Source organism: Podarcis cretensis (genome assembly GCF_951804945.1).
Source record: "Podarcis cretensis genome assembly, chromosome: Z".
Taxonomy (NCBI): Eukaryota; Metazoa; Chordata; class Lepidosauria; order Squamata; family Lacertidae; genus Podarcis; species Podarcis cretensis.
In genome coordinates this window covers 46,141,022-46,165,537 of record NC_137184.1, presented here as the reverse complement: position 1 = coordinate 46,165,537, position 24,516 = coordinate 46,141,022, and the positions used below count along the sequence as shown (strand labels likewise).

At 44.4% G+C, this 24,516-nt stretch overlaps 1 long non-coding RNA gene across 1 annotated transcript; it reads right to left on the bottom strand.

Moving 5' to 3' along the window:
• Positions 1 to 567: 567 nt before the first annotated feature.
• Positions 568 to 21,749, bottom strand: LOC307208330. Its single transcript, XR_013835099.1, has 3 exons — positions 21,660 to 21,749; positions 21,524 to 21,565; positions 568 to 1,150 (listed from the first exon to the last, which is right to left on the bottom strand). It is a non-coding gene; the product is annotated as an uncharacterized lncRNA (long non-coding RNA).
• Between the last annotated feature and the right edge of the window lie 2,767 nt (positions 21,750 to 24,516).

Sequence of the window (24,516 nt, the reverse complement as noted above, 5' to 3'; positions counted from 1 at the left end):
GTAAAAGTGGAAAATTGATTTGAATGGTTATACAGTGGTGCCTCGCAAGACGAAATTAATCCGTTCCGCGATTCTCTTCGTCTTGCGTTTTTTTCGTCTTGCGAAGCAAGCCCATTGACGGCTTAGCAGATTAGCACTATTAGCGGCTTTTAGCGGCTTTTAGCGGCTTAGCGGATAAGCAGATAAGCGGCTTAGCGGCTTAGAAAAAGGAGGGGGAAGGGAAAAACCCCCGCAGGAACTCGCAAGACATTTTCATCTTGTGAAGCAAGCCCATAGGAAATTTGTTTTGCGAAACACCTCCAAAACGGAAAACCCTTTCGTCTAGCGGGTTTTCTGTCTTGCGAGGCATTCGTCTTGCGGGGCACCACTGTAGTAAAATATGCAGGGATGTGTGGTCTGTAAGATGAACCATGGAAAGAGAAGAAGGAAAGTCATTGGATATTTCAAAGTTTGTAAAATGTTTATTTGAAATTGTAAAACAGGAAAATTTAATTAAAATTATTACAAAAAATAGAAATGTATAGTGCAGATGGGGCCTACCTGGCCCTTAGGAGGCCACAGCTCTCACTGGCCCCACTCTGCACCTTTCTCAGATGCTTTTGCCTGGCTGCAGCAAGTCCTTGAACTATGACAATGCTTCTTGCCCGCCTGTATGGAAGTTGGATAGATGTATGTGCAGGAGTCTGCAGAGAAGTATGCCTTCTGCATGCCTGGAATGTAGCCTACTTTGCACTGATATGAGCCACAGTCTGCTATTGTTTTTGGTTGCACCCACTACTGGCCTATGGAACATAGGGTTGCCATATTTCAAAAAGTGAACATCCTGGCAAAGTTGTTGACCTTTTCTGTTTTTTGTTTCGCAAAATTGTTGAGCTTTGGCGACCCCCTTATGGAAGGGTCTGTGGCCTTTGGGTGAAAAAGAGTTCTGCTTCTTCCCTCAATGGACCTTTAGTCTGATCCAGCAGGGCTCCTCCATTGCTCTAAGCCTCCAAAGTAATTCTATGAGTCAGGTTCCTCTGCTGCACAAAAGTTTGACAACTGATTATCTTGACAATGACGGTGCTGATCATTATGTCTAAATTCTTTCTTTGGCCTCGGAAGAAGGTGCAGAATTATCTCGGAGTCAATCAAGCTCTGCGTATAAATACATCTGTAAGAAATGAAGTGTCAGGAAAAGATTATTTCTAGCTCTTTTTTCAGAACTTGGAGGGAAAGAACATAAATTCATGGGATGGAATGAGAAATTGCCTCCACCAACTCGCTCACGGTATAATGAGGACCTTCTGCACACTTTTTAAAAATGGAAGCGTCAGAACTTTGACACACAAAGAAATTCCTCATATTACAGATTCGTTTAACGCCAAACGTTTTAAATCCTTGAACCAATTTGGAAATGATTTTCATATTTTCAGAGCTCAGGGTTGGTTCTCTTCTCTTCCCCACATTTCCTTCATATAAAAATATTCTATCCTTTGTGGGGGGCTCTTAAATAAAGTAAAAAAGCTATAGAAATGTAAATGTCACAGATTTAAAAACTGTTGTACAAAAGGACGACCTCACTAAATTGATTTCAGGGTTATGTGGGATGTTCTTGGGCTGCTTAAACAATAGCAAATTGGAAGTAGACGGGGAAAAGATTTAGGTAAGGGACTTCATCAAGGAAAATAGGGGCAGGTCAAGGTAATGGATTTTGACGCAGGTAAGCCACCTGGTTATTTTTTAAAAATATCTAGTTCTTATTTAACTATTTCTGTCCCAAACCTTTTGCATAAATTTTGCACTCCTGTGGTGGCTGACAGAGTAGCAATAAGCTCACGGGAGTCCATGTGTTTGGTAACCTGAAGGCTGGATTACTGCAGTGCACTCTATGTGGGGCAGCCCTTGGGCCTGTTCCAAAAGGTCCTGCCTGTGCAGAATGCAGCAGCCAGGCTGCTGATGGGAGTATCTGGCTGGCAGAACATAACATTGTTGTTAAAACATCTACACTGGCTTCTCAACTACTACTGAGCTGGGTTCAATGCATGCATTAGGGCAAATTCATATGTAGTTTAAAGTAACATACAAAATGCATCATACGCGGGAAAACTGCTTTGTGAAAATATTACAGGTAGGTAACTGTGTTGGTCTGCTGTAGTCAAAACAAAATAAAAAAATTCCTTCCAGTAGCACCTTAGAGACCAACTAAGTTAGTTATTGGTATGAGCTTTCGTGTGCATGCACACTTCTTAAAATACACTGACACAGAAGTCACCAGACCCTTATATATGGTGAGAGGGTGGGGAGGGGTATTACTCAGAAGGGGGGTGGGAATGGGTGATTGGCTGATAGGTGTGATAAACCTGTTGATGACTGTTAACGACCGCAATTGGTCTTACAGGAAAAAGCAAGGAGTGAGATGGCTAAAAATAGCTTTATCATATATAATAAGATAAGAATCCAATGTCTCTATTCAGACCAGGTCTCTCCATGGTTTTAGGTTTGGAAATAAGTTGCAATTCAGCAAGTTCTCTTTCCAGTCTATTCCTGAATTTATTTATTTTTGTAATAAGACAGTTACTTTGAGATCTTGTATAGAATGTCCTGGGAGATTGAAGTGTTCTCCTACTGGTTTCTCTGTCTTGCGATTCCTGATGTCAGATTTATGTCCATTTAACCTTTGGAGTAGGATTTGTCCTGTTTGTCCAATATAGAGAGCTGAAGGGCACTGCTGGCATTTGATGACATACACAATGTTAGAAGATGAGCAATTAAATAGTCCTGAGATGGTATGTTTGATGTTGTTGGGGCCAGTAATGGTGTTTATAGTATGCTCTGGTACCAGTGCCCATGTTATGTCTGGCTGTTGTATTATTGTGGGTGAGGAGTTGTTTAAGATTGGGTGGCTGTCTGTAGGCAATGAAAGGTCTTCCTCCCAGAGCTTGAGAAAGAGAACTGTCATTGTCTAGGAGAGGTTGTAGATCTCTGATGATGCGTTGAACTGTTTTAACTTGGGAGCTGTATGTGATTACTATTGGTGTTCTGTTATTTTCTTTTGGGGGGTCTGTCTTGCAGCAGGTTCTCTCTAGGTATCAGTCTGGCTCTGTTGATGTGTTGTTTAACTTCATTGGGCAGATATCTTAGTTCTAAAAGGGTTTGCTGTAGATCTCTTAGGTGAGAGTCTCTGTCTGTAGAGCTGGAACAGATGTGGCTGTAACGTAGCACCTGGCTATATACAATGCATTGTTCGGTATGTTTGGGATGGTAGCTAGAAGCATGTAGGTATGTTTGTCAGTCAGTTGGTATACGGTATAAGGTGGTGTCTATATGCCCATCCTGTATTTTTATAGTAGTGTCCTAAAAATGTACCGTATTTCTAGCATAGATTGGTTCATTGTTAGGTTGATGGTGGGGTGAAAGTCATTGAATGTCTGGTGGAAGGTGTCCAGGGTCTGTTGACCATGTGTCCAGATAATAAAAATATCATCAATATATCGCAGGTACAAGAGAAGCTTAAGTGGGTTGGAGGAAATGTTGTTATAAATCTGCCATGAAGATGCAGACTGTGGGGCCATGCAGGTGCCCGATGCTGTGCTGCTGATCTGGAGGAACAGATCATCACCAAATTTTTTATTATTATTTATTTATTAAATTTTGACATAAATATATTTCAAAAGTACAAAAGACAAAATCAAAAAGAAAAAACAGAAAAAGAGAAGAGAAAAAAAAGAAAAGAAAAAGAAAAAGAGAAAAAAAAGAAATACACGAAATACATACAACTTTAAATGACATTGATCGACTTCCCTTTATCTCGATTTCGGAAAATATTGCCTTGTTTATCTATCTGCTGTGTCTATTCCTTAATAAAACTTTTTACGTAGTAAGCGTTATCTCATGCCTACTGTGATTTCTGTAAGTACATATGTGTTTCTGATCAACATTTTGATTTTCCCCTTGTCTCTATTTCCATATATATCCTAAATTTATCCCATTCATTGTTAAATTTTGCACTTCTTTGATTTCTTATTTTCTGTGTCAATTTAGCCAACTCCAAATAATCGGATAATTTAAGTTGCCACTCCTTTAGTGTTGGGATTTTTGGTGTTTTCCAGTACTGTGCTATGAGGGTTCTGGCGGCCACCGTTGCATATTGAAAAAAGGTTCTATCTTCTTCTTTGATATCCTTACCAACTATCCCCAGCAGGAAGGCTTCGGGTTTTTTAACAAACGTATATTTAAGAATTTTTTAAAATTCATTATAGATGGATTCCCAAATTTTTTTGAGAATCTCGCACGTCCACCACGTATGGATGAAATCGCCCTCCTTGCTCTTACATTTCCAACACAGTTTATCGCCCATTCTATACATTTTATGTAGTTTTACCGGCGTTATGTACCATCTGTACATCATCTTATACATGTTTTCCTTTAGTGTCGTGCATGCTGAGAAATTCATATCTTTACACCACAATGCCTTCCATTTGTCAAACTCTATGTTGTACCCTAGGTCTACCGCCCACTTCACCATCACATCCTTTACTTCCTCGTCCTTGGTGTCCCACTCAAGCAACTGGTTGTACATTTTTGATAATAATTTTGTTTTACTTTCTATTATTTCAATTCTATCATCACCAAATTTGAAGTGGTTGTGGGTGAGGACAAAATGGCAGCTTGGTAGCAAAGTCCGCTGTGATTTTATCTGAAAATGTGTATATTAGGCAGCACTACATGCAAAAATGTGCACATTAGCAGAAGCTGTTGCTAAAATGCTGATACATTGTCAGGAGGGCTTTTTCCTTTTTTATTATCACAAACTGGTGGAAATGCAGAGGTCTGAACTTACTGTAAGTCTGGAAAAACAGAGAGAGAGAGAGAGAGAGAGAGAGAGAGAGAGAGAGAGAAACCCAAACTGACAGATTCACTCATCCCTAACAATGATGGCTGCTTTCTTAAGACGACTTAAGAAAAAAAAGAAAAAAGTTACATGCTGACCATGGAACCTGCAGCCTCTCACAGCCCTGTCTGAAGATACAGTGCTACCTCTGGTTACGTACTTAATTCGTTCCAGAGGTCCATTCTTCCCTGAAACTGTTTTTAACCTGAAGCACCACTTTAGCTAATGGGGCCTCCCGCTGTTGCTGCACGATTTCTGTTCTCATCCTGAAGCAAAGTTCTTAACCCGAGGTACTATTTCTGGATTAGCGGAGTCTGTAATCTGAAGCATATGTAACCTGAAGCGTATGTAACCCGAGGTACCAGTGTACAGGGAATTTAACCAGGGATCTTCCACGTGTAAAATAGAGGCTGTACCATTGAGCTATTTCCCCAGCTACAATGTTTGAGCCCTCTGTTTGCGGAATTTCTCTGCTGGTCCCTAACACCAATGAATAAGGAACAAAACTATGAAAAATAGTTCTGAACTGAGAGAAATGTGGGTGTTCTTTTTATTTAATTGATGCTGCACAGAGTCTCTTCCGAGACAAGCCTATTTGGTTCAACACAAGTTATTGTTGTAGCTTGTCTTTTGGGTGTGTTGAGAAGGCCAGCGGTTTTAAAATATAAATGGGAAATAAATAAATCACAGAGTGTAAAAATAGCCTTACTAATGAGTTAATCTGCATGTTTAAACACCAATAGGCAAAGTTACAAACTGGAGCATTCCTGCCCCCCTCTGGATTGTCCATTGCCAAAAACGGTACTTATTGAATTCGACAAACATTCTTGTTCTCTCCATTATATCAATGTATTTTTAAGTGTGATGGTTAAAGCAGTTGGACAGTGTTGCTCTTCAATCTCAATGTTTCCTTTGCTTTGTCTGCATTAATAATTGCTATGCATTTAATAAATAAGAGGACAGAAGAAATAATACCAATTCTGAATACTGGCACTTAGCTTGCAATGAACCTCATTAAAGTCAGTGATCCATGCTTTGTTGTTTAAGTAAGTGCATGTAATCCCTCCCTTCACATTCTGGGGATTTAGTGCCCCCCCCCTCGTTTGGTGAGCACAGTCCTATCTTGATGTCTCTTATTAGGAATTGATCTTACTGCCTGGTACTGACCAGGTAAAGTGAGCAACGGCTAGTGGGAATTTGTGGGAGAGGTCCATGTATGACTCAGGGGTAGAAAATCTACTTTGCACACAGAAGATCCCAAGTTCAGTCCCCAGCATCTCCAAGTTGGACCCTCTGTCTGAAACTCTGGAGAGCCACTGCCAGTCAGTGTAGGTGATATTGAGCTAGATAAACCAGTAGCCTGACTTGGCAGAAGGTAGTGTCCTATGACTTTAGCCAATGAGCCACCACAAGAAGACTTTCTTGGCTGGAGTGGCTGTACTCCCTGCAATTCCAGCTTCTACCCAGAAAGTGGTGCTCAGCCTAACTTCTCAGAGCAGAGCAGATGAGACAACACTGGTGCCCTAGGAAAGCTTCTAGTTCAGGCTTCTTGGTGGTCCAAGCACAGCTTCCTGTTTCATCTAAGCCTTCCCTTGCAACATTTATTACCCTCTGCTTCTGCAGTGTTCAACAAAGCAAAGCAATAAAGATGCCTCTGAAACTATTTCAAAAGAAAAACCACTGAGTGCAATAGAATCAACACAGGACCACAACACCAACTAACCAGTAGGTAAAAGGAGGTTTTATATATTCTCCTCACATAGGAAGATTCTTTATATCAAGTCAGGACATTGGTTCATCTTGTTCACCATTGTTTACAAAGACTGGCAGTGGCTCAGCAGGATCCCAGGAAGCAGGCATCCCCAAGTCATACGAGGAGAAGCCAGAGACTGACCCAGTGAAATGCCTTGGCTGTGGCTCAGTGGTAGAGCATTTGTTTTGCATGCAGATGGCCCCAGGTTCAATCCTGGGCATCTTAAAGAGGCGCTAGAGGAGAACCCGTCTGAAACTTTTGGAGAGCTGCTATCAGTCAATGTAGACAATGCTGAGTTGAATGGACCATTGGCTGACTTGCTATGAACTTAATACGTCCCCCAAATTCTGCAGACCTCATCATGCCACAGACTCAAAGCAATTGTGCTGAAGGCTTGACGTACCGTAAATACTCTAATCCTTGAGCTCACTCTAAAAGGCATTGAAGCTTTGAACGTGTTAGGAGCAAATGCATGCAAAAATCTTAAAGACATGTGAAAAGTACCCACTCTGCTGTCACTACCTCTCCTGTCCTGTACTCCAAGACTCCTCAGAAATTTACTGGATTGGAAAAGCAATCAACTTGGAGGGTTTTAAAAGAGGCTATCAGTGCAAAGGCTATCAGTGATGACCAACGATGCTTCATATGTTTTGTCTACACTGTTGGAAGCAGTATGCTTCTGAATAAAAGTTACTAGGAATCATAGCTGGAAAGAATGTTGTTCCAATCAGGTCCTGCTTCAGGTCCCAGCTAGGCATCTTCTTGGCCACTGTAAGAAGACGATGCTCGACTAGATGGTTCTATGGCCTTATCCAGCAGCCAGCTCTTCTTATGTTCCTTAGTCTTAGCCTTTGGTCTTATTTTAAACCTATCCGTTGTTTTTCTGTGTTTTCAACCATTTTTAATCATCGTATCTGTAAATTGCTTTGAGATGGTTGTTTAGAAGGTGATTAATCTAATAATAATAATAACAACAACAACAACAACAACAACAACAACAACAATCCTACATTCTTAGCTTCAAGCATGGAGAAAGCAGAGGCAGAGGCACTGTCTCTGTTGGGAAAACACTACTTTGAGTGTGCCATCTCCATATTCCTGATGTCCTTTTACATGCACTTGAATGGCAACCTGCTCTGAGAGACCATCTTGGCTGGAAAGCAGGGTATACCATACATACAGTTCCCACACTGCATTGCTTTCAAATGGATACAAATTTGCATGCACATTACCCTCCCCCCTCCATATTCCAGCACAGCTGGTCATCATGCTCACCTATGCACAACAGATTGGTGCATAGATATTTTAAAAACAATTCGAAATGGCAGCCCATCACACTATGTTCCTGCTTCAGTCTTTTGCTTCCACTTCCTTCAACCCACCACCCCAACCCCCACCTCATGTTAGAAAAACAATTTAGCTTTGCCACTTAATGTTGTTGATGCCATTAAAAGTAATACTGCAATGAATGTTATATCAAACCCAATTACTCCACTGCGCTGCTTTCTGTGGCATTTCCTTTTCCCGGCAAACACTCCTTCACTCTGTCTAGCAATTAACTGCTTGAACAGTATAATAAGGAAGCAATTAAGAGGTGACAGAGAAAAAATTAACACTCCATTTCACATTAAAGGCCAAGTGAGTATCCGTGCCATTGTGAGTTAAATGTGTCTTTGAAAACCTGTAGTTTTGAATGTATTTTCCTTTTGAATAAGAAGCTGGCTCCATGGCTTCACCCCCTCCACTTTTTTCTCTCCTTTTTGTGCATCTAGATTCCCAGTCTGAAAATGGATGATAACTAATTGGGTGCTGTCTGCTTTAATGGGGTATATTAATTGCAGTTTGCTCTCCTGTTAAAGTGTCAGGGAAAACAAAATCTTTGTATTGCGTAGGAGCATTTGTATCCAGCCTTACTTGGAAGCTGCACTGTGTATACCGGGGCAAAAAAAAAACCTTCTCCACATGTACCCCCCAGAAGCTGGGGTGACATTGCCTTGGCAATAATGTTTGCACAATAACTAGCACCCATGAAGTCCTTGCTTGCAGTTGTCCTTTCAGCCCAACACACAAAGCTGCATCATGGAACGGTTTGTGTGGCCATCAAGCATGGTGCCAACCATAGCATTGAGAATGGGCCTGCTAATTGTGCGTGCACACAAGTGGTTGGCATGATTCCATTAGTGTGCTGCAGAATGCAGTGATGCTTCCTTTGGATTGGTTTGATGGTGCCACTTTTTTAAGGCTATAGTTTTCCCACTGGGCTGTGGGGATTTCTGCTACTCCCTTGCTGTGGCATGACTTGTGGTGGGTTGAGGGAGGGGACAAGGCTGGGATTTAGAAGACGAGTCAGAGAGTGAGAGGGGGGTACCTTCAGAGTTGGCTTTGGATGTTCCCTTTGCTCATTTCTGCAAGCACCCCTCTGGCCTAAGGAGAAAGCCACACTGGAACCCTCCCTCCCTGAGGACCCTGTCTGCCCTCTGCTGTTGGAGGCAATGTCTGCTGAAACAGGAAATTCTCCCCCTTTAACTAAGGAGGCTTCTTCCATTGAAGGTAGAGCTGAACTGCACTCCTGGTATGCCCTGCGGAGGACCTTAAGGTCCACAAATGGCAACACATTGGAGGCCCCAAGTCGCAAGGTGGTTAGATTGGTCTCAACTAGGGCCAGGGCCTTTTCAGTAATGGCCCTGACTTGGTGGAATGCCCTGTCACAAGAGACTAGGGCCCTGCGGGACTTGACATCTTTCCACAGGGCCTGTAAGACAGAGCTGTTCCGCCTGGCCTTTGGTCTGGACTCAGTCTGACCCTTATGTTTTCCTTCCCCTTATGGTTTCGATCCATGGGCTACTTTTAAAACGAGGCTGCATTTTAACCTGTATTTTAAATTGTTCCCCCCCCATTATGTTTTTATTGTAATTTTACTGGTGTTAGCCACCCTGAGCCTGGCTCAGGCCGGGGGGAGTATAAATCATCATCATCATCATCATCATCATCATCATTTAAGGCTCCGTCTTGGGTTATCTGCTGCTGGAGCAATGTTCAAACCTTGTTCCAGCTCCACTTTTAGCTGTACATCTGGAAGCCTCTTGTTGCTTCATGTTGCCTTGACAGAACTTGAATATACCCTGCCTTTGATGTCTGAAGGATGGGGAGCCTGTAGCCCTCCAGATGTTGCTGGACTCCAACTCCCTTCAGTCCCAGATAGCACAGCTAATAGTCAGCAGTGATGAATCACAGCCCAGCAACATCTGGAGGGCCACAGGTCCCCCATATCAGTTCTAATACATTATCTTCTTAATACTTTGTACCCTCATGCTTCCAAAGGCAACAAAATGATTCTTTGCCACAACTGTGTCTTACTTTACTTTTTGGGCATTCTTGATCACCCAAAGTTGAAACATTGAATTGATATATCACCAGGGTTAGAATTAGGGTTGCACCAAATAGTCACTCATTTCTGGTTTGTGGTTTCTGCTGTGCTTTCTGGGGTGGGTAGTAGAGGAGCAGGCACAATGTTCTCCAAGAAAATTGACTTCTGAGTCTGTTCACATTTTCTGTGTCTGCTTATCATCCAAACTGCTCCTTATTTGCTGTCATTGCCTAGCCAATAAAGAATAGATTAACTACCTGATCCTAGCCAACTGCAGACCCCCCAAGGGTCCCTATTTTCCAGGGACACCCCTGATTTAGAGAAGCCATTTCGGTTTCTGATTTGATCCCGGAATGTCCCTCTTTTCCTTAGGATGTCCCTATTTTCATTGGAGAAATGATGGAGGGTATGGTTGGATGTCTCTATTTTCATTGGATTAATGTTGGAGGGTATGGAGTTATCCAACCCCTGAGCCGTCTGAAGGCAATCCTGTATAGGGAAGTTTTTTTAAATGTTTAATGTTTATTATATTTTTATATATGTTGGAAGCTGCTCAAGTGGCTGGGGCAACCCAATAAGATGTGTGGGGTATAAATAGTAAAATTATCATTATGGAATGGGACATCCCTATTTTCATCAAAGAAATGTTGGAGGGTGTGCAGCTGGTGATCATGCAGGGAGAGAGACGGGACAAAATGGAAGGGAGTTTCGTACAGGGTAAGCACACCAGCAGAGCTAATCTGGTGCTTTGGTCAGTGGGTTTGCACCAAAGCCATCTTTCCTCCATCATAGCCTTCCAGTAAGCAACAGCAACAAACCTGTGGGGAAGCTAGCATAGTGGCTTTGTCCCACCCATCAAGCCATTTATAGAGGCAGTGATCTATCAGTGAGAGGCAGCAGGCTGGAGCTAAGGGATTCCTGTCACATAAGCTGCTACTGAAGTGGCCTAGAGACCATAATACTCATGAGTGCTGCAGAACCTGATGCTGAGGATGCCCAGAGATTCTCAGGGTGGGGTATTATTTAGGAGTTTTTTTGTAGGGGGTCAAGATTTAATTTTGTAGGTGCTTCATTAGTTCCTGTTATCATATTGTTTTGTTTGTTTGTATATCTGTTGTTAGACCTTACTATGAATAATGTGGGGATTGTTTAATTTGATCATATACTTATTGTTTTCATTTATTTACTGCTACTTAATTTTTGTAATAGGGACGCTGTGGGTTAAACCGCAGGTCGGCAGTTCGAATCCCCACGACGGGGTGAGCTCCCGTTGCTCGGTCCCTGCTCCTGCCCACCTAGCAGTTCAAAAGCACGTCAAAGTGCAAGTAGATAAATAGGTACCGCTCTGGCGGGAAGGTAAACGGCCTTTCCGTGTGCTGGCCACATGACCTGGAAGCTGTACGCCGGCTCCCTCGGCCAATAAAGCGAGATGAGCGCCACAACCCCAGAGTCTGTCACGACTGGACCTAATGGTCAGGGGTCCCTTTACCTTTTTACCTTTTATACTAATTTTTGTAATATTTTTGTAAGTAGGTAAATCTCTTGATGTTGTAAACTGCCTTGAGTGTGGCTTAACCAGGCCCAAGCAGAGCTTGTCTGAGGTCCAGGGCAGGAGTCTTGTTATAATAAAGTTATAAACTCAAACAAAAAAAGCTCTCCCCTGCCCCACCTGGGCCTGGATTTAACAAGGAGAGACAGCATGCAGATAAATGATGGTGATGATGAAGATGTTCCTTGCAGATTTCATCACTTCCTCAGATTGTTATGCTACTACATGATATTGGGGTATTTCATATGTGCAAGCCCTCTTCCAAATGGGCAGGGAATGTATTCTCTTTCCAGGCTTCTACAGAAATGAGCAACCAAGCCTGTGGAGGTTTCTACAAATTCATGGAGGAGTAAACCCTACGCACAGGGGTGTGAAACCTTGGGCTTGAATGTGGCCCTCCACCTCCCTCTGTCTGGCCCTCAAGATTGTACCCGGCTAGAATCTTTCATTCAACTGGGATGATGTCTCTTGGCTGAATGGAGGAAGGAAGAGGGTATGTGTATGGCCACATCCACTATGGTCCCTTGGAAGTTGTCCGCGTGGGAATGTGGCCCTTGGATTGAAAGAGTTTATCCCCTATTGATTTTCCCCTATTTTGCTGTCCCTAGTTGCTGTGGCATGCCAAGTGATGGCCAACCCACCCAAGGCATTAGCTGCATTATCAACTCAGAAAAGGACAGCCTATCAGCAGTACAAGTCCTTGGTCTATACAGTATCTGCTATCTTTCCTTTTATGTATGCAGCCTGCCATCTAATGCAACAGCACAGCATGTGTCTGTTCACACACTGGGGCACGTGACCAAGGAATTGCTTAATACAACCTGACTTAAGGTGGTGCTGATATTGTGTGTGCAGAGTGGCAAATCAAGCAGTAGCACTTGCTCTGACAAGTGAGTAATTATCTTTGCCAGCTGATAGTGTTTTGTTATTTGCAGGTCAAAATGGAAAACAGGTGCTCTTTAGCAGGTTTCCTGCTTGAAACAGTGCCAGGCAATGCAGCGGGGGTGGGGTGGGGGAAGAGATGTCTAACTGCCAAATCTGTGAGGGGTGGCGAGTGAGCAGGCCAGATGAGCGGAATAAATGGTTGCATCGGGAAAAGGATGCTTGCAATTTAGGTTGCTGGAAAGGGCTTGAACTCAGCATAGAGGAAATCATGAGAGGGAGACTGTAGCTGTAGAAAACCTGCCTTAGCTTGAGTCTGCCAGAGCTAAAAGACATCCCATAAGGCTGGCTGGCTTGCTTGCTTGCTTGCTTTCAATGCTGAAGAAGAAAATGGAAATTCCAAAATATCCATGGCCTTTTCTTAGTTTCTTGCACTGGAGTAAAAAGTAACGGCACACAGTTTTACATCTTGACTGATTCAGTACAACATTTCATTGCTAATGAAATGAACAAAAAGGGTGTCAATAGCAGAGCTGGAAAATTAGCTCTGTCTGAGGTCCTGGTGAGACCCTGGCAGAGAATATACAGTTCACTGGGCTCGATGGATCAGTTACTTGGTTCTGCATATGACATGATTCAGAAAGATCTATAGTTGGGTGATAGATCGTGGAGCTGCATGCAGAAGGTCCCAGCTCCAGTCCCTAAAATTGCCAGTTAACCAGGTATCATTCAGCAGAGATTTTGAGAATCCACTTGTCATAGACAACACTGGGCTATAAGAAATGCTAGAAGTGTGACCACTTATGCATTGCATCCCACCCTACCCCCCCCCAAAAGCCCCCAAAGGAACTGCAAAACTTTAATGTTAACAAAACAAGAACAACAAAAAGGACACAGATCTGCATAGAATTGCATTAAGTGTGCATGGTGCAAATTTAGAAATTATCATCATCATTTAAATCAGGAGTGGGGAACCTGTGGCCTTCCAGATGATGGCAGAACTCCTGGACCTTGGTCATTGGCCATAGTGGTTGGTGGGAGATGGGAGGTGGAGTCCAGTAATGTCTGGAAGACCAAAGGTTCCCCATCTCTGAATTAAATAGAAATACAATCTCATGATGGCGGGGAAGACTATGAGCTGGTGCTTGCTCTGTCTGCTGTCCAGGCACTCATTGTTGGCAGGCAGCTGCAAGGCCCCTGCTGCTCTCCCTTCTTATGACTCTTTATCTTTAAACCAAACTGAGCAGAGCCCTCCAAATGGGCAATACCTTCAAGCAGAGAGAAGTCCTCTGCAAAGAAGAAGACATTACCACTTGACAGGGTGGAAAGTAGGGAGGCCAACAGTAGGTGGTGCAAGGGCTAAGGAAAGGCAGAACCACACCCTGACTAGTTTTAAGTAAGAAGGCAGGCAGGCAGGCAGGGGCAGACTGGTGAGCCAGTGCTTCAGGTGTTCTAATGGACCAGCACCTTAATCACCAGTCTGAGCACCATGGGCTGCATCCAGCATTCTCTGCTATCACAAGTGGACTGGTGAGTTTTAATGTTGTGTAACACACTAGTTGTCATAAGAAGAGCCCTGTTGAATCAGGCCAGTGCCTGTTTAGCCCAACACCTTGTTCTTACAGCAGCCAACCAGATGCCTATGGGATATCCACAAGCAAGACCTGAGCACAAGAACAGTCTCCCTTCCTATGTTATGTAGCAACCGGTATTCAGAAGCATTGCTGCCTCTGACTGTGGAGGCAGAGCCGAGCCATTGTGACTAGTAGTGGGAACGTGTTGTGCATCAGTTGTGGAATCTATTGCACAACCAATCTACCAGCAACCTACTTACGCTTAAAAAAAACTTTCTTGAATTTTTGTAGAAGTGCATTAGAAAATTCCACTTAATACCACATATATAAAACTACAAACATGCTTTCTTTTGCACAGCAATGTTGCACCGGCAAAAAACATTCTGTGAACAGAAATATACCACCAAGTGACTTAGACTCAGCACCAAACTGGATACATCCTGTTGTGTTCATATATGTTCAATGATGCACATAATGATCAGAGCCAGTTTCTCTTTCAGCCCCAAAGGCAGCAGCAACCATTTGGGCCGCGCACATGAAACAAAATCCACCCGGCAGGCTTCATTCTCACCCCACCCCCATCCTGTCCCCACCTCACTTTTCCAAAGACTGGCTAAGATTCTGAGAAGCACATTCAACTTGGGCTGTATCAACCTGAGCACTTCAACCGTGTGCTGTGGACCTGCCAAGTGTCATGCCTTTCTGACTGATCCTTCAGCTGCATCTCCATTTCTCAGTCATGCATCCTCCCTGGAATAATTCATACATGGCTGCAAATAAAAAACAGAGCAGGAAATGCTTTGGTTGGGCTCCAGGGCTCAGTTTTATTCTTTTATCTAGGGGCAGCGAGGAAATATTCAAGTTCTGGGTCCCAAGGCAAATTCACTCATCTTAAAGAGGAATCTGTCCAAGATGTGAAAGTTTCACAAGCGTCAGGCTCACATCAGGGACCACAGTTGTTAATGTGAAGCCAACCTTTCCCTAGTTTGTTCTCTCTTTTGTTTTGGGTGACAACACCTATTTGCCCTGGGCCTGATTGGAACTGTAATCAAAAACATCTGGAGGGCACCAGGTTGGGAAAGTTTGGTTTTAGGTTTCACTGGGCAAGAGGGTGCACAGAGGCAGATGTTAAGGTCAAGAGTTGCTGTTCCTTAATTTCTAAGGCAGGGATGTAGAAACTTCTGGTTTTCCAGATGTTGGACTGAGAATCCCATCAGCCCCAGCCAGCATGGCTGATGGTCGGGGATTATGAAATTGCTGGTCTAGCAACATCTGGAGGACAACAGGCTCCCCATCCCTGATTGAAAGGAAGATACTGCCTAGCCTTCTGCAACCTGATGCCATCCAGATGTGTATGTGTACATGTGCGTTTGTAAATATATATTGGAATGTCAGTGAGAGGAGCAAACCCAGATTAAATGTGAAAGTAATATTGGATGTGTTTTGATGAGGACAATGTCATGTGGACAGTGTACAGAACTTGCACGTGTGAGCAGTCTGCAGCAAACTGCCACATGAAAGTGCCTGACATTCAAATAAAATATGTACACAATTAATACAGTACTAGCAGAGCAGAAATTAACAACAGGCGGCAGCTAGAGTCAATTAAACAGCAGCTTCTATATCCAAGAACCACTCCAGCAATGAATCATAGAATCATGAAGCAGAAGAACTGCTCAAATGACCTAGATAGCAGTGGTAGTAACAACAACAACAACAACAACAACAACAACAACAACAACAACAACAACAACAACATGTTACAATTGCCTTTTCATATCAGGACTTCAGGTGCTACTTGCTAAAATTGATTGGGGAGAGTGTTGTAAAGATGAGGTTCTAATACTCAAAAGACCAACTATCTCGGGGGGAGGCAACTTAGTGTTTTCCAGGTGTTGCCAGACTGCAACTCCCATTATTCTCAACCTTTGGCTATGCAGGCTGGAGCTGATGGGAGTTGGAGCCCAACCAACACATGAAGGACACCATTTTGCTTCCTCTTGTGCTAACTTGCAGGCAGTCACCTGCCTCACCTCCAGACAGCATTGCAGCTATCACTAAGCCTTGGGGCTGAAGTCCAGGGCCTCCATGCCCAGGGCAACCACCTCACACCATATGACCACCCGGAGAGCAACAACAGCTGATAGAAGCAGCATCAAATATCAGCAAGAGGGCCTGGGCTGGTTTTGACATGTGGGGGCTCATCGGGGTAACACAGAATCATAGAACTGTAGACTTGGAAAGGACTCCGAGGATCATCTAGTCCAGTGGTGGCAAACCTTTTAGAGACCGAGTGCCCAAACTGCAACCCAAAACCCACTTATTTATCGCAAAGTGCCAACACGGCAATTTAACCTGAATACTGAGGTTTTAGTTTAGAAGGGGAGGTTGGCGCATCCATGTAGAAAGAGAGTGGAGCAACACAGTGGTACCTTGGTTTTCGAACAGCAGAACACCGGAAATGAGTGTTCTGGTTTTTGAACTTTTATCGGAAGCGGAACATGCTATGTTCTGAGTATAACTTCCGTTTTGATTGCCACACTTCCATTTTCAGAGTGATGGAAGGTGGGCTGGGCAGCAAGCGAGTAGACACCTGCCACTCTCCAATGCTGGGTCCTTCTGCTGCCGCAGCCCCTCCTCCAGCTTCAGAGGCGCTGAGTGAGGGAAGGCTGGGCAAGCAAGCAGGCAAGGGGGCAAGGGATGTCACCGCCACCCCCCCCAGCCTGATCCTGCTTGCAGGCAAGTAGGAGTGGGATGGGACTGCTCTTTCTAGGCAGCGTTGCTTCTTGCACGGGAACAGGAGCTGGATCGGGGCTGCTTTTATGTATATAGGAGGAATATGTGGGTAAAAGCCTCAGCGCCTAGGGCTTGCCGATCGAAAGGTCGGCGGTTCGAATCCCCGCGGCGGGGTGCGCTCCCGCTGCTCAGTCCCAGCGCCTGCCAACCTAGCAGTTCGAAAGCACCTCCGGGTGCAAGTAGATAAATAGGGACCACTTACTGGTGGGAAGGTAAACGGCGTTTCTGTGTGCTGCGCTGGCTCGCCAGATGCAGCTTTGTCACGCTGGCCACGTGACCCGGAAGTGTCTCCGGACAGCGCTGGCCCCCGGCCTCTTGAGTGAGATGGGCGCACAACCCCAGAGTCTGTCAAGACTGGCCCGTACGGGCAGGGGTACCTTTACCTTTTTATATTGTATATATACTGAACATGAATTGCAGGCATTTTGTATGAGTTTGTTAATGTTATGTATAATTTGCTAACTGTATAACATACTTATGTTTTAAACTGTTTTGAAATCTCCTGGAAACCTTTGGGTAACAAGAAACTCACAAGCCTAACAAATAATAACAAGTAACAATATGTTAATAAGTAATAATATGTTAACCCCAAAATCGTGGAGCAATGAGAACAACTAAGCGAAGCGTTTGTGCATAGTGAGAAGAGAATGTACAAAACATATGCAAAAATGAAAGTCAGTGGAAGACAACCCAAATGTTCTCTTTCACAACCGCTCCCCAACCCCTGAAGATGGAAAAAGAGAAAGGGAAGATATTACTTCAGAAAAGCCAATTCTCCAGAGAAAGAACAGGCTAGTATTAGCTGGGTGACAGTGAGTGACAACTCTTTCACGTGCACCAGTGTGGCAAAGGAAAAAGAGAGGCTTTAGAAACAGAAGCACAAATGACATCCCATCTCCTTCGCAACGAGTTTGGGCAGCAATACTAACAGAGGTCTCTTGCTCTTGGATTAATCCCATTGTCAAACAGGTTCCTGGCACTAATGATGCTCCCATTTGGGGGCTGTTGTGCAACATGTCATCCTATCGTCTCACTTTAAATGTGTACAGGATTTAGTGCTACAACACATTGAGGGTGACAACAAGTAAAACCCAAACTATGAATCTAGGAGAGGGAGAAAGGGTGGGGTGGGGTGGGGGAAACCACAGCAGGTTTTGAACTGAGCCATCGTTCAGTGGTGGAGCACCTGCTTTATATGCAAAAAGTCCCAGGTTCAAATCCTGGCATCTCCAGATATGCTTGGGGATGTCCTATGCTCTGGAGAGCCACTAATGTAGGCCGTACTGAGCAGGATATACCATTGGTCTAACTCAGGATAAGGCAACTGCCTACAGTCCTGTGTCTCCATCCCTGCACTCTGTATAACTTTAGGACTGGCCTACTGCAATGCACCCTTTGTGGGGCTTCCCTGTTGCTTGATCTGGAAACCACAACTAGTGCAGAATCCTGCCACACAATTACTAACGGGGTTGACATCCCAGCAGCAAACCATACCTGTTGAATAGTGGGTAGACATAGCAGACAATGAAGCCATTTCTCCAAAGCAGCTCTTTATTTGTAAGCTGGAACAGAACTGAACAGCAAACAGCTCAGCCAGCCTGCTTTTATAGGCAGCCGGCTGTCAACATTGTAGCAACAACAACCCAGGGTTTCCCGCCTAAAGTAACTGACGTAGACCTGAGTGAAAACTATATACACGATACTCCTGGTGGCCAGGATGAGAACTTCAATACATAACACCCCTCCCCACCGAGATAAGGCATTAGTTACAATCATAGAGGTTCCATTACATACAGCAATACCCTTATTGGTTTCAGTAAGGCACATAAGCATATTAATTGACCCTATTCACCAAACAGCTTTACATGTGCAGTTTGTCCAGTGAACAGTCTTTTAAATACGGGCTACTGGCCTTGCGGATTTCCTGGGCGGAGCGTTCAGCAGCTTCCGAGGCTGCGGCCTCCTCAATGGCTTTCTGTAGCGTGAGGTCTGGCTTGGCGAGGAGACGCCGTTGCAGACGGATGTCCCGGACCCCGCAGACGATTCGATCCATCAGGGCATCGTCTAAGTCTCGGAACTCGCAGTGCATTGCAGCCTGTCGCAGGGCGGTGGTGTAGTTGTTGATTGACTCCCCCTCTGCCTGGTTCCGGTGGTAGAACGCATGGTGGGCAGCAATCTTGGACGGCTTTGGTGCGTAGTGGTTGCCGAGCTTCTCTTGAATCCTGTCCCACGGCTCTGCCTAGACTGCTAGAGGCGCAACCAATGCTCGGGCCATCGTGAACACTTTGGGGCCACAAAGTCTGAAGGAAGAGGCCCCGCTTCTGCTCTGCAGACCCTCTTGTCAGCTCATTTGCTTGGAGGTAGCAGTCGAACCGAGCGAGGTAGGAGTCCCATGACTCAGAGGCTGGGGCAAACAGATAGCCCTGCTTAAAGACCTACACTAGCTGATGATTCATTACCAGGTCTGTTCAAAGTGTAACTATTGGTACATAATGTCATGAGACAAAGGATCTTGAGAGAAGCAGCAGCAGTAAGGCCTACAAGGCCCACACAATCATTCAAGCCTGCTAACTGTTAACAGCAAACTGCTGAATCATTGTGACTCATCTACAGGATGATTGACTCAACCACTCTATAAATTTGTATCCTGTTTGCAGGCAGGCCCAGTGTAGCATCTGTGCTGTTGTTGTAATGCGTTGCTGTGAATGTAAAGCAAAAGCAGACAGAGTGGCTCCAGGACTCCAGTAAATCAGTAACTAAGACTGTGCCTCTGTGAAGAGTCAGATAGCTGCTATGAGCGCTCTGTGTATGCTCTTTAACTATGCTGTTTCTGAACAAGTCTATTTTATTCAGCAAAGTTTTATTCTGTTTATAAAAAAGACTCTGTGTTGATTAATTTACCGTTGTTTCCAAAAGCTTTGGACCAGTTTACTTGGCCTTCCTTCATATGTGTTCACTTGACTGAGTCAATCTGTGGAACAGCCACATTTAGTAGTGCCATAAAATGTTTGTACTGCAGTTGCGGTGCCTTCTATCAGTTTTAGCTGGTGGACCAGCTGCAGCCCTATCTGGACAACAGTAGCCTAACACTGATGCATTAGGTTATGTTATTGCAGCACGTTATATGTAGGGCTGCCACTGAAGACAGTTCGGAAACTCCAGCTGGTACAGGATTTGGCAGCCAGGTTGCTCACTGGGACAATTAATTTCTGGGCCCAATTCAAAGTGTTGGTTTTGACTTATAAAGCCTTAAGCAGCTCAGAACCGCAATACCTCAAGGACCGTCTCTCCCCATATAAACCATCCCTGAGGCCCTTCTTCGGGTGCCTCCCTCACGAGAGGTCATGAGGGCAGCAACATGAGAACAGTGCTTTTCTGCAGTGCCCCCCCCCCCATTTTTGGAATGCTCTCCCCAGGGAGGCTCACCTGATTCCTTTGTTACATATCTGTAGGAGCTATGCAAAAACGCCTATCTTCAACCAGGCCTTTGGCTCATTAATATTCCATGGCCTTTTAAATGTTTCTGTTGGGGGAGGGGGCTATTGGTTTGTTTTGCTTTTGCTTTAGTTTTTTTAATTGTATTCTGTGTTTTCATTTTGTATTTTTATGTTGTGAACAACCCTGTGATCTTCAGATGAAGGGGAGTATACAAAAATAATCAATTTATTAATTAACAACTTGAGAGGTATAAGGTTTTTGTTTTGTTTTTAGTGTGGCGTTGCACCTCTCTCCACAATTCCAAGCACAAATTTGAATATTGCTGTGAAATATATTATTTTCAAATGGCTAAACTGGCAATATAAGTCAGTCCCTCCCTGCCCTCCACCATAGAATTGTTAGAAACTCTCATGTTGGCTTTAAACATGCCTTCTCGTGAAACATTAACATATCCAACCAGCTAGGATCAGGGAGAGGAAAAGGAAAGAAAACCAAATGAGAACCAGCAAGTGAAGATCACGTGATCACCTCCTGATTTGTTTCCAGCTGTTTTCTAGTCATTAGCTTTTAATTTCAACAGCTGCCTCTTTGTGCTTCTCTCCCCCTACACACCCCAAACTCAGGTATTTTGTGCTGTTAAAGTGATTGTCAGTTCTGTTCTGCTTGAAAGGTTTCAGTGTATGTTGCCATGGCCACGGGTACCAGAATTGGAAATAAATGAAGGGGGGGGGATCTAGGAATTGACATGGTGCTGATGGGGAGCTATGAGCCAAAAGGTTGCCTATTAGTGTTGGATTTGGTTTGGCTAAAAGGAAAAATGCTAGATATGGTAAAATAAAAGGAGAATCCCCTGGGTGCCTAGATCCAGGTTTGGGTCAAGTACTCTTTGGTTGTACTCTTTAGCAGTTTGAAAGCATGTCAAAGTGCAAGTAGATAAATAGGTACCGCTCCGGTGGGAAGGTAAACGGCATTTCCGTGCGCTGCTCTGGTTCGCCAGAAGCGGCTTAGTCATGCTGGCCACATGACCTGGAAGCTGTACGCCGGCTCCCTTGGCCAATAAAACGAGATGAGCGCCACAACCCCAGAGTCGTCCGCGACCGGGTCCCTTTACCTTTACCTTTACTCTTTGGTGAGAGAGCCTCAGCAGAGATTTCAAATCACAAAACATGCAGCAAAGTAAAGAATGGAAAATTAGGCTGGTAGACCTTTAAAATATCTCCTCCTAAGTCATTTCCAAAGTCCCCTTAGCATAGAAAAGAACACACATTTGGTAAGTTAAAAATGGCTTACTTACAAACTTTTCAGTTGTTAGATTTGTGCGTTTTTCCTTACAGCCCTAAGAAAAGACAGACAGTAAAACTTAGTTTCCAAAATGGTAACTGTTTCCAAATTATTTATATAGAAACACAAAGATGGCTTGCTTAACCCACAAAGATTAAACTTTGGGCATCCAGTATAGATCTTCTTCGTGGAGATTCACATTGTGGAAAAGAGTGAAAACAAAGTGTTTGATAACCCTTCCTGCCAAGGTGAGCAAGCTGTGACCTAGCGAAGCCTGGCAGGACAGCTTACTCTATGGTCTTAACCCCTTCATGCATTATGGTTAAGCATGTTGGTTATATGAGGCTGCTTATCCCACAATTACTTTGGCACATTCTGCAATGTCTGCTGGAAAATCTGTTTTAATAAAATGCCTAAATCCTTCATCGGAACATGGATTATAGCTAAATAGAGCTATCTATGCCTGGATTCATAATAAATAAATATATTAAGGAAGAAAAAGGAGAGAGAGTCTATAGCCAGTGGGGAGAGTTGGGGAACCTCAGAGGTTGGGGGTGGCAATTGTGGCCATCCAATCCTCTCTAACTGGCCCTCAGGGCTCTTCCCAGGCCATATCCCATATCCAAAGCAACCCCCTTTGCTCCCTCCTTGGGTCTTTTTTGGCTGGCTGGAATGTGTCCATAAACTCCAATAATGCTTGTTTATGTGCATGGAGGATAGAGAAGGTGTAGGAGTCTGTGTAGCAGAGACTGTGGTGTCTTTAGGATATATGGTTTACTTACACATATATACAACCTGAGCCAGGATGAAGGGATTGCAGAGCATTCACATCTCAAGAGGAGAGGGAGACACCCATGGCTCTTCTCCAGCCAGACTCATATCTGCCTTTTGGCCTCCCTCCTCTCTTGCTTCAGCTCCTGCCTCTGATTCTGGACTTCTCTCTGCCATGGACTCTCCCTTCCCACTAAACCCTGTTACCTCTTCAGCTTCTGACCATTCCTCCACTTCCACTAGGTGTGAAGAGGAACGGAGAGAGGAGGCGGCCTGCCAGCACTCATGGAGGCAGAGAAAGAAATGAAGGTGTTGGCTGACTGGCAGGCAAGCCCCACTCCTGAGGCTGGTGGCTGGACTGCTGAGGGAGGGAGGGAGTGAGTGGGTGAGCATCAGGTGGCCATCGGAGGCCTGACTGAAGTGTGCTATGCTGCCCGGGGATTTGTGAGACATTGCCTGTTCGGAAATTCTGTTTTTGTCTTGAAATTACAAGTTTAAACTGGTTTCAGGCAATACCTTGCCCAGGATTTGCCCAGGACAGGATTTCTGCCTTGCAGGGAGTTGTACCAGATGACTCCCCCCCCCCCAGGGTCCCTTCTGGCTCCACAGTATGATTTGACTACCAACTTCTGAGTAGCATCGAGTTCTGGAACCCCGAGTTTTGGAACTGTTTGACTTCTTCATTGGCAGATAGAAATGTTGGAAGTGCAACAGTGACGACTTGTGGCAGAAAACATCATGACAATGAGAAGTGTGTTGTGTGTGTGTTGTGTGTCTGTCTGTCTCTCTCTCTGTGTGTGTGTGTGTGTGTGTGTGTGTGTGTGTGTGTGTCCCCTGCCCAATTCACATGCTTTTAAAAATATTTATTTTATTTAAAATGGTATAATAATGCTTTAAATGTATGGTTTAATATGGTCTCAACCAGGCAAGGTAATTTAGGGAGGTCATGGAGCAAGGCTGAATAAATGGGTGAATGGAGGAGAGTCTCAAGAGTCCTGAGGGCAGCATTTCGACCCAGGGCTGGAGGTTCCCAACTCTTGCCCTGAGGAAATGCAATCCCTGGCATAAAAAAGCAGCTCATTCCCAATTACAGGCTTGCACTCTAAAAGGGCAATTCTTTTCATGTGTATTCAGAAGTAAGTCACATTGATCTAAATAGAGCTTACTCCCCTACTGTGGATCCCAGATTCAAAATATTTTCTTTTTGTGGTTTTTCTGAGCGATATTTTCAGAAATACATGTTGGGGAAAGGGTTAATTGCTTTCACATGGGCACAAATCACCCCATGCACCAACAGATGCCTGGTCAGCCAAGCAACAGCCCAGTGCCATCTTTATAAGTAATTAAGGCAGGCCAGCTCATTACTCGGCCAGCGACTCTTGAGAGTCTGTGTTGCATCTTTAATTGCTGGAGCAACAACAACAAAATACTTTGTACTTGTTTATATCTATAGCTGTAAAGTCCACAAGATGTATGTACAGTGAGGGGGGGGGAGTATTTGATCCCCTGCTAAATTTGCCCCCCCCCACTTACCAAATGGGTATGTATGTATAGGGTAATGCAGTGTTTCCCAACCTTGGGCCTCCAGATGTTTTTGGCCTACAACTCCCATCATCCCTAGCTAGCAAGACCAGTGGTCAGGGATGATGGGAATTGTAGTTCAAAAACAGTTGGAGGCCCAAGGTTGGGAAACACTGGAGTAATATATACACAGGGGTAATAGCCAAAGATCAGTGGGCAGAGCAGCTGCTTTATATGACGAAGGTCCCAATCCCCAGCAACTCCTAAATAGGGTTGAGAAAGTCTCCACCTTGGAGACCTGCAGTAAGCTACTTACATGGATGTATAATCATTTGCTCCATGTGGGGTAGCTCTGCTGGTAGAGCATGAGACTCTTAATCTCAGAGTTGTGGGTTCAAGCTCCACATTGGGCAAAAGATTCCTGCATTACTGAGGGTTGGATGACATGATCCTTGTGGTCCCTTCCAAGTCTGCAATTCTATGATTCTATGTCCAGAAGCCTAATCATCTGCAGCAGCAAACGGTTTTGGACCTTAAGCTGCCTCTGTGTGGTGACTGGAACGGGGGGCAACTTTTCCTCACCTTAGACTCCTGGCAATAAGGTCCCATCTGCAGTGTCGAAGGTGGCCAGTTTGCCAGTAGCTCAACAGCTGTTAACTGGGAGTTCCAGTCATAAATATGCAAAGTTTAATGGGGATGCAGCAGCAGCATTCG